The 10,182-nt window shown below is 42.5% G+C and overlaps 1 protein-coding gene across 1 annotated transcript in view; it reads left to right on the top strand.

Moving 5' to 3' along the window:
- The first annotated feature begins 4,494 nt into the window (after positions 1 to 4,494).
- ADGRG2 (adhesion G protein-coupled receptor G2) overlaps positions 4,495 to 10,182 on the top strand; it is a 117,671-nt gene continuing 111,983 nt past the window's right edge. The window contains exon 1 of the mRNA XM_054720648.1: positions 4,495 to 4,506. The gene's annotated coding sequence lies outside the window, so the exon portion shown is untranslated. The remainder of the gene's footprint in view (positions 4,507 to 10,182) is intronic.

Here is a 10,182-nt window from a genome sequence, read left to right as displayed (position 1 = left end):
TGGTAGTCATCAGTACTATTCACCAATACTTCTGCATCTCCACCTTCTGGGTCCTCGTAGGGCTGCATTTCCTCCAGTCCTGTAGGCTGCATTTTCTGTGCCTGAGTACAACTATGTGAATAGTTCCAGCTGAAGAGTTGGGAGTAGAAGTGTTACACATCACTTCTGGGCTGAAGCATTTAAATACTTGTGGTCCAGAATTCTCTTTTCCTTCTAGCTCAGCAATCAGCAACATTTGAGAGGTGGCTACTCAGTCAGCCTGGGTCCCTGAGTGACTGCAATAAGTGAGCCCCCTACCCAAACCTATGATAAACATGTAATGTAAGACATAAACCTTTGTTGTGTTAACCACAAAGATTTCAAGAACTGTTTGTTACTGCAACATAACCTAGGCTATCCTCACTGATACCATAGGCATAAAATAAATGTTTGTTGAATGAATGGATGACTTAAGCCAGAAAGGACTTCTGAGTAGTGACAACTTTAGAATTTCTTTTAAAAATATTTTTATTAATTTCAGAGAGGAAGGGAGAGGGAGAGAGAGATAGGAACATGAATGATGAGAATCATTGATCAGCGGCCTCCCACACGCCCCCACACTAGGGATCGAGCCCACAACCTAGGCATGTGCCCTGACTGGGAATCGAACCTTGGCCTCCTGGTTCATAGGTCGACGCTCAACCACTGAGCCATGACAGCTGGGCAACTTTAGAATTTCTATTAAGGAAAAATTCAGGCATCATAATCTGATTATAATTGTGTGGGAAGTGGAGGCTATGTTGGCTAGGGGATTTTTCTTGTTTTGTTTGTATAGTACTGTACACTATTTTTGTTAGATGTCTTTTATTTGCGGTATTAGAGTGTTGATGGAAATTATTGGGGGCCTAAAATACCCAAACCAACCCTTGGCACTACCACTGGAGTTTAGATGGACCTTGTTGCCCCCACAATTTTACAAATGGGGAACTGAGGGCCAGACCCAGTGTAGTCTTAGTGACAACACTGATTAGTTAGTAAAAAACATGATAAACACCAAACCCTTGTTTCCTGATTCTCTCTCTGGTGCTTTTTCTATCCCAACATTCCACCTTTAATACCCAGTCATTGAGACAGCAGAAGCTTCAGAGTCACCCTCCTACTGATTCCAGTCCTGGCTCTACCACTTACTAGCTGTGACCTTGAGAGATGCTATTTAACTTCTCTGTGCCTCAGTTTCCTCATCTGGACAATCAATCTTCAGTGGGTTATCATGCAGATTTAGTAACAAAGTATAAAGTATAAAAAAGCTAACATGCCCAGCACACAGTAACTATAATGTTAATAATTATCACTATAATCATCATCATTTAAATTCCCGATCTCACTATCTTGACTTATACCTCAGTCCCATGTTATCTCTTTTTTTTTTTAAAAAAATATTTTTTATTGATTTCAGAGAGGAAGGGAGAGGGAGAGAGAGATAGAAACCTCAATGATGAGAGAGAATCATTGATCAGCTGCCTCCTGCACACCCCACACTGGGGATCCAGCCTGCAACCTGGGCATGTGCCCTTGACTGGAATCAAACCTGGGACCCTTCAGTCTGCAGGCCAACGCTCTATCCACTGAGCCAAACCGGCTAAGGCCCATATTCTCTTTTTTATAATTTCCCTTGGAAAATAATGAATCTATTTGAGACCATTGTGTGGTATATTTTTAGATTATTTGGCTACAGGTAAAGTTGCCTTTGAAGTTCTAAGGACAGGGCTTGGCCCTGAGCACTGGTGAGCTGTTCTCCTCTGACACCCACCTACCTCTCTTTGCTGAGAGCCTACACTAAGAGGTCCACCAATGGGAGAGGGAAATGCGACAAGGACTTCTGCCCTTCCTACTCAGTCTCTGTCATGTTTCCTGACTTACTGATGCTTGGGAATCACACTCTATCACCAGCTCAAAGTCGCCCCCTCTTCAATTGCTGGGACATCAACCTGTAGGTTTTGGCTAATATTTAACCACAAGTCCTAAGCACCCACCACTTTCTTTCATGTCACCAGACAGTGACTGTGTAGGAGGCATGTGACCAGGGATCCCTCTCATGGAAAACACTAAGAGCCCCTGGATGGAGAGCTGGGGTACCCCCCTCAGTCTAAGCCTCTTTCCTCTTCTGTGGGTCCTGATGGTAGAGTTATATTGACCTGAGAGTGTGTGTCACAGAGAATGAAAGTTTGGCTGGAAGTGCATCAAAATGTGAATTTTTAATTTTAGGCTAAGGAGTGCCTTTATTTCCTTAAAGTGACTTTTTAAAAACAGCAAGGTTGCTTAAAGGAAAAGCATACTTACTTTGGTATAATTCTTTAGAAACGAAAGCAACTTTTCATATGAGCTATACATATTTTAGCTTTTTATTGAAGTAAAACATAGATGGAGAAAAGTACACACATCATAGATGACCAGATCAATCAATTTTCACAAACTTAATGATCCACGTAAGTAGCACTCAAGTCAAGAAACAAGATATTACTTGTGTTCCATAAACTCTTCTTACCTCCCTTGTATCCCTTTAGTCACCAAACCCCAATGACCACCATCATGACTTCTAATTTCATAGATTGTTTTTGCCTGTCCTATAAATGGAGTCATATAGTATGTATGATTTCATGTCTGACTTCCTTTGCTCAATATTGTTTATAAAGTCTGTCTATACTCAGCGCAGAAAGTGGTTCATGCATTTTCACTGCTGTCTGGTATTCCATTTTGTGACCATACCACCACAATCCATTCTACTGTTGATAGACATTTGGGTAGCTTCTATTCCAGGGGTTATTCAAATACACTGCCATGAACATTCTCATTCATATCCTTTGGTAAACATATGCACTCATTTGTATTGAGTGTGCACATAGAAGGGGAATTGCTTGACATAGGGTAGCTATATGCTCAATTTTATTAGATTCTGCCAGATAGTTTTCCAAAGTGCTTGCATAATTTACACTACCAGTGGCAGTGGATGAGAGTTCTGGTGGCTCTACACAATATGAAGTCTATTTTGTAATAAGTCAAACATATGCAAGTGTTAAGCTACTTCAAAAGGTTACATTTAACCCTTTGGAGTAACATGGATTCTGATGATTAAAATACTGTTTTTTCCCCCTCATCGTAAGTCTGCCTCAAACTTCTTATGTAAACTGGATGAGCTTCCTGATCTCCACTCCCTCTAACCAGTCAAAAGTCTCTCTGAAAACACTTTCCATTCATGAATACAGCTAGAATGTTGTGAGTGTTAATAAGGTTTTGTTTGCAAAACAAATTCAACCCCTCCTGCAAAGCAAGGTATGGATTTCACCCTTGTGTCTAATATGGCAGTCAGCCCTGATGAGCTCTGTAAACTGCACTTTTGTGAACATCCTCTCCAGAGATGTGAATGCAATTCATAATGTAGAATTTTGTTTTGGTGGTAAAGAAAAATGGAATATTCTCTGCGGGTTTGAACAGAAGAGAATGGTGGTTTTAAAACGATAAAGCATTTTGCAAATATAGGAGTTATTTGACTATAAAGGGGAGGGCTGGAGAGGGTTGTGGGGGCTGTAAAATGCGCCAGAGAAGGAATTGACAGAGTTTATTCTTTTCCTGGTCCCTGCAACTGATTGTAAGCAAAACAGAGCCAAGCCCCTCTAGGCCTCTGGTTTTGGGCATCTGTGATATGGGTCACTTTGACAAGCTGGTTAGGTGATCTGGAAGTCCTATCCAAATCTAGTTTTTAGTCTATGAAGGGGCAGATAGAGGAGATGCTGACACAGAAAAGGTAGAGGGGACCAGAAACAACTGACTCCACCCAGCAGGCAGAGCGCTGGGGATCCCAGTTTTTAGGTATCCGATGTAACATGTCCTTCACCAGATAACTATCAAGCTGAATCCTTTTCAGGACCTTTTCCTTTTACTGATCTTTTGGAAACCCCCCTCCAAGTGGTCTGACATCAGAAATGTGGCAGAGGAGCCATCCCATCCGGGGGGGGGGGTTCCCACCCAACCCAGTGCACAGTGCTGAAAGTGGCGGAACAGGCATTAGGGTATCAGGGCGACCCCTAAAGGTGAGCGAGGTTGGGTTCCCCTAGGAAGCGCGCCTTATCGGGACGCCAGGCAGTTGAGGATATCACGGTTCAGGGAGTCCAGAAGCGCCGCAGGGGCCTCGGCTGGCCCACAGCCTCCACTTCTCTTCCCACCCTCAGCCCGGAGCTCCCCGCAGGGCTTCGGCCCGCCACACTGCTCCTTCATACCCTCCTCCCCGCTGTGCCCCGCCCGCTCCCCACCTCCGCGTCCAGCCTGGGCGCCCAGCCTCGTTGCCGCCGAGCACTGGACGCACCGCGCCGCTGGGCAGCTGGAGAGCGGGGAGCGGGCGGGCGAACGAGCCGGGAGCGGCGGGGGCGGCGCCCAGCCCGCGGGAGGCGGGAGGCGGGACGCGGAGGGAGGGAAAGGGAAAAAGAAGGGCCGGAGGGCGTCAGCAGCCAGCCCGTCGGTGGGGACCGGCAGGTAAGCGCGTGGTGCCGGGATGGGTCTATCCCCTCGGGTTCTGGGACCCAGCTCTGGGAGCTGGCGACGGGCGCGGGCGGTTCCCGCTCAGCGCCTGGACTTGCAGCGCTGTGGGACAGCGGGGCGAACGCTCCCTCCGCCCAGCTGCGGCTCTGAGCTGGGGCCCAAGGCCGCCTTGAAAGGCAGAGGCAAATGACCAAGCTTCGAGGGCCGACACCCTGACAGTGTGGGGGAGTGCGCGCCTTGGGGAAAGGGGGCTCCTGAGACGCGTTGTCCGAGGGGATGACTGTGTATCCAAAAACTTCCGACGGGCTCAAACTCTCCCCATCGCTCTGGGAAACGGAGCCACGAGTCTTGGTCTCACTGTCGCTCTTCGAGACTCGACTCGAGTGCGCTCAGTTTACCGCTCCGGTCAGTGGGTGCGGCGGAGCCTGGGGAGCGCTAACGGCGCCCGGGGCCCTGGAAGGCTTGGTGTGGCACCCAGAACAGGTGGCCCGGCGCGGCGGGAAGGGGCGGCAGCCCGGAGTCCAGGGGTGAGCATGAGGGAAGGAGAAGGCTGGAGGTTTCAGCTGAGAGCGTTTAGATTAGGGACTTGTTTCGAGGCTCCGGAACTGGATAGGTGAGGAGGAGAAGGAGAGCTGACAGGCCTCCAGAGATCTAGATGAGGCAAGCGGCAGCTTCCTAGCAGCAGTCTTCCGTGGCTGCTTCAGAGGGTGACACTGTGACTCTTCTTTGTATGTACCGTGCGCATGAATCCCTTGGGGGTCTCGTTAAAATGCATCTGATTCAGGGGGTTCTGGGGTGGAGCCTGACAGTCTGCGCTTCTAACAAGCTCCCAGATGCTGCAGCTGCTGCTCCATGGACCACACTTACATGACAGGCCCTGCGGACGTACATTTTGTCCAACGGTCTGAAAACCTTAGGAAAAGCGGGACATTGAGAGAGGAGGTCCTAAGACTTTGCAATCCCACTGCCACGCCAAATACACACATTAAAACGATTGCTACTCATTTAGTAGCGACAAGCTTTACTTTTCTTACCTGTTACTAGCTAGATACATGCTCTCATAGTAGAGCTGGCTCCATGGGCATGCGACCTGTGTTTGGTTTAAGGCTCTACTGTCACATTTCTGAATAATTTTGAATAAGGGGCTCTGCGTTTTCATTTTGCACTGGGCCCCTCAGATTATGTAGCTTATCCTGTCTAATAGTCACCGTAGGCAGAAAAAGGATCCATTTCTTCTAACGGGGTTCAGAGCTGGTGGGTGATGGAGAGTGAAGGTTTATTAAGCAGAGACTAGCTGGATGTTGCTGTTCCATCTTTCTCAATTTCTCTTCAACTATTTTAAGAGGTACGCCTATGAGTATAATCTCATTTATACACAGCATGACAATATTTATTGTTTTATTCATGTTAGCAATAAACAGTTTATTAAGAACTTAATTATTAATGACAACACAATTAAATTTGATGTTGTAATAATTTGTAAACTGGCAAAGTGTGTGTCATTTCCAAAGGATTTGGGGGAGTCCTTTTTAGTGTCTCAAAGTTTTGTTTAGTTAAGATCTAAAATGAGCTGGACATTGCTTGGTTTGGCTGCTTTTAGACTCCAATTCGAAGCTGGAAAACAAAAATGCCCACATTTTGTAGCTGTTCCAGGGGTATTGTTTTACAAGGCCTCAGCTTGATGCCAGCCCCTATCGGATTCCCTCTGCTTTTATCATTCCCCACACCCTGCAAGGTGACTTTCATTAAAAGGGGGAATAGAGCAGTTTTTGCTATTGAAAACTACCGAAGAAATGCAAGGCTAGCATCAGTGTTTTCTCCATGAATAATTCTTGCCCCAACCCCACAGATTCCAGGTGTGTGTGTTCTTTTCTAGAAAAAAAAATTTTTTTTGGAAACACAGAAAAGAAAAAATTGAACTTTAATTTTGGATATGATTTTGTTCCACAGAGGGAGAATAAGTCCGAGAAATGGAATTTCATTGGCGGGTTTGGCAGGGAAAGGAGAGCCGCTATGTTTTTGGTACCATGAACAGCCTTCCAGAAATTGCAAAGTGAGTTTGCTCAGGTGTTAGGCAGAGCCAGTAAAGAAGCTGCTTTTCCATGGCTGACGTGGTCATTCTGGGGCCTCTGGTATGGCTGTGGTGTGGCTGAGTCTGGTTTAGGACTCAGAACGGGGACATAACTATGTAGGTTTCTGGTGCCTTCACTATTCACATGGAACTGACAAATACATTTTCCATTTTGCTGTCTGAGGGTGACAAGTAACTTTCAAATACACACTACAAAGTGGGAAGAACACCACTAAATTAAAAGGGGTTGGGGGAGAATGATTCTGTGATGTTGATAATTCTGAAGATAGAAAGGAGAGTTCTGCCTTTAGTAAAAAACTTGGGAGCTGGTTTTTATGCCTCACTGGGAAAGGCCTTCCCTACTTTAAGACAGAGAAAACAATTTTCTTTTAGATTTTGTAAAAATGTGTATGGTTTTAAAAATATGTGGGTCTTTAATTCACATGGAACTTATTTTGGGGGTATGATATGAGTTGAAGGGGTACTGGAAGTTAAGAAATGGGCTAAACAATTGGGGGAAGTTATCACAAAATAAATGACCATAATCAAATAAGATTCTATGAACACTGTTCCATTTTATAAATCTACTTAATTCATGAGTTGACTCCATGTTTTAAAAATTGAGGTACAATTTATTTATAATAACATTCACCTTTTTTAGAAGATGGAGAGAATTCCATCACTCCAATAAATCCTTATTGACCCTTTGTAGTCAATCCCTCCCAGTACTCTCAGCCCCTGGCAAGCACTGATTTGTTTTCTGTCCCTATAAATTTGTCTTTTCCAGAATGTCCTGTGAATGGATTCATACACAGCATAGCCTTTTGAGTCTGATTTCTTTCATAGCACAATGCATTCGAGATTCCTCCCTATTGTTGGGTGAATCAATAATTTGTTCCTTTTCATTGCTGAGTAGTATTTCACAGTTCATTTATTCACTCACCAACTTTCAGTGATTATAATATAAACATTCACATACAGCTTTTTGCGGAACATACTTTTCATTTCACTCAGGTAAATAACTAAAAGTAGGATTTCTATATTGTGTGGTAAATTTAACTTTATAAGAACGGCCAAACTTTTCTCAGGTGGCTACACTATTTTATTTGACTTATACAAAGTGGAATTAGTGATTTTTTTTAAAGAGCAAAAATTTTAAATTTTTATAAAGTCTAATTTATTAGGTTACTTTTCTTCTGTGGATAGTACTGTAAATAACCTGTCTGATAAGTCTTTGTCTACCTCAAGTTTACCAAGATTTTCCCCTCTACTTTCTTTTTGACATTTAATAGTTATATCATTTATATGTAGGTTTATGGCTTCATTTTGAGTTAATTTTTATGGGTCAGAGTTCACTTTTCTATATTGATAGCCAGTTGTCCCAACACTATTTGTTGAAAAGACTGTACTTTCCCCCATTATATCCTCTTGGCTCTTTTGTCAAAAATTGATAGACTGAATAAGTGTGAGCTTACTTTTGAACTCTATTCTGTTCCATTGATCTGTACATCTATACTTATACAAATACCACATTGTAGGTTTTACACATTCTTGTGAGATGAATTCTTAGATTGTCTTTTGTGTGTAATTTTTATTGCTTTTAGAAATTATATATTTTTCTCATTTTATTTTATAATTATTATACTATTGTACAGAAAGGCTAACTTTTTGTAGGTTTATCATATTCATGTCATGTTGCTGAACTTTTGTTAGCTCATAGTTTTTCAGTCAACTTTCTTGGATTTCCAAAGTAGATAATCAAACTGTCTGCAAATGGCAATAACTTAGGGACTCCACTCCCCCAATTTTCTTTTATTTGCCTCCTCATTTTTTTTTATTTTTATTTTTTGCCTGTCTTAGTGGCTAAGCTTCCCTCTAGGGCAGTTATTTGGGTGGGGATGCTTCTAATATTGTATCACTAGGTATTAATTATGCTTTTTGTAGAGTTCTGGTAGTTTCCTTTATGACTTCCAGACGGTTTCTTTCCATTTTTAGCTTCTAAATGTCTAAAATTTCATTTTAAAATTTCTTGTTTTGCTTGGATTTTTTTCATTGAAAATTTTGACAGTTTAGAGATGAGTCAGTCTTCTCAGCTTTGGATGGTCAAATTTTGATCTCCCCATAGGAGAAGATAGTATAGCATAAGTCAATTCACTTTATTTAGACTATGAAGAAACTACCTTTAGAGTTTTTAATAATATTACTATTTGAGGGGATGCAAGGTACAGTGAGGATGAGAGAGAATAAAAGGATGGCTTATAACCTACTTATGCATAAATAAGATAGCTTTTTTGTAGTGTTTTTCAAATGTTCCTGCCCATTATTAAAATTGAGATGCATATTTTAAATTTCAAACCAGAATGAACATATGTACATATAATTGAAACAAAAATCTTACAGTGTTATGAATCTCACAAAATATACACTTTGCCTTTGTACAGTATATGCTGATATTTTCAATTCTCTTCCCTTTGTTTTATTTCATTTTATTTATTTATTAAATATATTTTTATTGATTTTAGAGAGGGAGAGGGAGAGAGGGATAGAAACATCAATGATGAGACAGAATCATCTCCCCCATCCCCAATCCCCTACTGGGGACTGAGTTGGCAACCCTGGCATGTGCCTGGACCAGGAATGGAACTGTGCCTCCTGGTTCATAGGTTGAGACTCAACCACTGAGCCATATTGGCTAGGCCGTTCTATATCATTTTAAAACAATCATCATGACCCTCTAAATTGATTTGACCATTCTTTCATAAAACACTGTTTTATAAAATTGTTGGTTTAGTTTTTAAGCCCCAAACTGCTGAACTGTGAAATTCTTTTTTTTTTTTTTTTGGTTAATCCTCACCCGAGGATATTTTTCCATTGATTTTTAGGGAGAGTGGAAGAAAGAGGGTAAGTCAGAGAGAAACATCAATGTGAGAGAAACATATCGATTGGTTGCCTTCTACAAACGCCCTCACCAGGGCATGGGTCAGGGAGGAGCCTGCAACCAAGGTACATGCCCTTGACTGGAATTGTACCTGGGACCCTTTGGTCCGTAAGCCGATGCTCTTATCCACTGAGCCAAACCAGTTAGGGCCAGGACAAATTCATTTTATATCAGATCTTGCTATAATGCAAAGTGAGTTGAATTATAATACTCTCAGTTAATCATAGCTATCCACATTTCTCTCTTGAATTACTGTGTACCTTCTAAACCAATCTCCCAGCATCCACCTTTGACCCAACAGAATATCCAGTAAATGTAGTCTTATAAACCCACTGCTCAAAACCCTTTAATAATCTCTAACCCACTTAGAATAAACCTTTCAATCCTCACTGTAGCCTCTGAGGCCCTATATGGCATTTACCCCTATTCTTTTCACACTTCTTCAAACACACCAGTCTCCTAAGTAATCCTCACTCAAGCCAAGCATTTGCCTGCCTCCCAGCCTTTGCACCATTTCATCAGGTGTTCACATAACTTGTTCCCTTACTAGTATTTCACTTGGGCCTTCTCTAACCCTCATTCTAAAATGGAATTTGCCACCTACCACTATAAATCTCCATCCCCCTCATCCCACTTTTGTATTCTTTGTACCACTATAATC

This window comes from Eptesicus fuscus, chromosome 1 (assembly GCF_027574615.1).
Source record: "Eptesicus fuscus isolate TK198812 chromosome 1, DD_ASM_mEF_20220401, whole genome shotgun sequence".
Lineage (NCBI taxonomy): Eukaryota > Metazoa > Chordata > Mammalia > Chiroptera > Vespertilionidae > Eptesicus > Eptesicus fuscus.
The sequence above is the reverse complement of the archived record's forward strand: the minus strand, read 5'-3'. Positions and strand labels throughout refer to the sequence as shown.